Here is a 2,741-nt window from a genome sequence, read left to right as displayed (position 1 = left end):
CCAGACCCCCGCCTTCTGAAGGTTTAAGGGTGCACGTTTCAGAAGTGTAACTGGGACGATGGGGACCCTGTGCTTTGCTCCCCGAGGCTTCGCCACGCAAGAGCCACGTGATCCACAGTGAGCCTTCTCTCTGCCTTGCCCCCTACCCCGCCCCCCTAGGCTTGCATGGCAGGGGGCACCTCTTGCCCACGGCTGCTGGATCCGGTTCAGAGCTCAGGCCTGGAGGCAAACGCTTCGGCCTGGGCAGAGCCCTGCGCGCCCATGGCAGGGTGTTCCACGGGGCTGCTGGGGACAGCGGTTGTTGGTGACAGTCTGAGGTTCGAGTGAGCGAAGCAGCCTGGTTCTGGAGGTGCTGCGGCCCCGACGGAAGTGAGTTCTTTTTGTGGTCCGCTGGATAGGGTTCTGGAAAGAGCAGGCGGGAGGGGCCTCCCCTCTGCGTGGCTCCCCTCCCTCGCCCCCCCAGACTGAGAGGCTGGCGGAGGGTCCAGGGCAGCTGCACAGGACCTCCCCGCGAACCCCACTCCCAGTAACGCGCCTGCCGCGCCTGCCGGGTCTTTGTCACGCACAGATGGGCTGTGTCGGCCCCCCTGGGCCTGTCTGCTGAGCCTGACCTGTCCCGCGTGCTGCCCGGCTTTGGGATAGCGCCTGGGCACCCGCAGACTGCCCCTGGGGCCCCATGGGCTGTTACCTCGCACCTGTCCTGGAGGACTGGAGAGGCTTCCTCACGCCCCACTTCACCTCCCCATTCATATGCTGGTCTCCAACAGTCAGCACTTGTCACATTGAAAAGCTGCTCTGGGTCTGTCCAATCTCCCAGACCAGTGCTGGCCCAGAGAGCAGCCTGCAGTGGGGTGGGCCTCCGGCTGTGGCATCCGGTAGGGAGGCCACTGTCACACTTGGCTACGGCACAGCTGAGATGTGGCCAGTGCACCCTGCAGACTGCAGTTTTCATTCTATTCCTGAGTAGCTTAAAAGTAGGTGCACTGGCCAGTAGACCCCGGCAGGCCGCATGGCTGGAGGCTGTGCCACCGGGAAGAGGGGGCCTCACCGTCCAGTCCCCCTGCCGCCATGCCTAGCACACGGGAGGGGCTCCCACAGCATACCCTGAGCTCAGCTGTCGTACGCACTTCACCAGTGTCCTGCCAGGTGGATGGTACTAAGCCCCGGAGTGTCACCTCCACATACAAACAAAAACAGCAGTGGCTCCATGAAGTTAAATGCTGGAGCCGCGATCTGAACCACTGCTGAGAACACCCCGCCCCCGTTTCCACTGGCAGGGCCGTGCGTGGGGACTGTGTACGTGGTGGCACACACCCGTGGGAGGGGGAAGCGTTTACACAGCAGCTGTCTCCACGCCGTGGGACGTGCACAGACCTGCTCTTAGCGACACCCATCTGCAGGAAGCAAAAGCGGCGAGCAGGCACGCGGCCGTGCGCCGCACCGTGAAGGGGACGGGCTGGCCGACTGAAAGTGTGAACCGTAAAAGAGAGGCGTAGTACGACGGTTGGCGCGGGGCTGGTTGTCCGCTGCTGACAGTTCATGGGTGTACACCCGGTGGGGCATGCCGCCATCTCCTGGTCGGCAGGCACCTGACCGGTGTTGCAAAACACAAAGTCCAGACATGGTGGGCAATTGCAGTGGCCTGTTTTTTAGATTCGTCATGACTGAGCCTCACACTTTATAAAAGGTTTCGAAATTATTCTAAGTTGGAAGAAAACATACTGTTCTTCAAATTTTCCTTCTTTTGCAAGTCAATATCACCGTCTGGAGTTTTGCGCACACCCCCCTCCTACTATGGCTGACCAGCTGCTGAAGCGTCTGATGACGGTTTCTCTTGACTTTCCTCTGACAGGTGGCTGCACCAGGCAGGACGCTGACGAGACCGCACACAGTCCAGGCCCCCCGCGCGTCCTGGGCACGTCCTTCCTCTCTCGGCTACGTCTGTCTCTAGATGAGTGTCGGAGGCTGTGCCTGGAGACAATGCAGCTGGGCCAGACTTTCAGATTTGGTGACAGTGCTGAGTCACGTGCTCCCACCCTGAAGAAGACACACAAGAAGTTCTGGCTGTGACCCGCTGGGGTGGGCACCAGCGCAGCCAGGAAGCAGAGCTCGGCTGCTGGCTTGGTCGGCCATCGGCACGGAAAGGGGAGGTAGGACGCGGGGCTTTGGGGCCCCATGTGCTGGGCTCTGCACAGAGGGCCCGACGACTTGGTGGGCATGCCGAGGGCCGCGCTGCCCGTTCCTGCCCCTTAGGCAGGCGGGGTAAGGGACACGGCGTGAGCCTTGGGAAGCAGACAGAGGGAGAAGCATCCCCCGGGTCACAGGCGTGCCGTGCCCACGAACGCGAGCTTCGGTGGCAGGTGGTAGAAGCCACATCCGAGCTGTCCCCTCCGGAGCCTCGCTCACCTTCTGGTCAACGCTCAGCTCAAGCACCTACCAGTCTGTGTTCTGAGTGACTCCTCAGATGTGCCCACTGGGGATGATGGACCACACTGATGCATACTCACTGAGCCATTAGTATTCCACTCAAGAAAACAGGACACGCGGTGGCCCAGTGTAGCGGGGAGCACGTCTGCTTTACATGCTGAAGGTCCTGGGTTCGCGCCCCAGTACAGCCACGGTCCACGGTCTACAGCCACGCCACCCTGAACAAGCCCGATGTCTGATCTCGGAAGCTGAGCAAGGTCAGGCCTGGTTGGTACTTGGATGGGAGACCACCTAGGAAGACCAGGTGCTGTAGG

The 2,741-nt window shown here is 61.4% G+C and overlaps 1 long non-coding RNA gene across 1 annotated transcript in view; it reads left to right on the top strand.

Annotated features, from left to right (window-relative positions):
* The first annotated feature begins 1,859 nt into the window (after positions 1-1,859).
* The window catches only part of LOC120582448 (uncharacterized), a 27,040-nt gene continuing 26,158 nt past the window's right edge, over positions 1,860-2,741 (top strand). Inside the window, exon 1 of the long non-coding RNA XR_005647577.1 lies at positions 1,860-2,150. This is a non-coding gene — a long non-coding RNA (uncharacterized LOC120582448). The remainder of the gene's footprint in view (positions 2,151-2,741) is intronic.

Source organism: Pteropus medius, unplaced genomic scaffold, assembly GCF_902729225.1.
Source record: "Pteropus medius unplaced genomic scaffold, Ma_sr-lr_union100, whole genome shotgun sequence".
Classification (NCBI taxonomy): Eukaryota; Metazoa; Chordata; class Mammalia; order Chiroptera; family Pteropodidae; genus Pteropus; species Pteropus medius.
The sequence above is the reverse complement of the archived record's forward strand: the minus strand, read 5'-3'. Positions and strand labels throughout refer to the sequence as shown.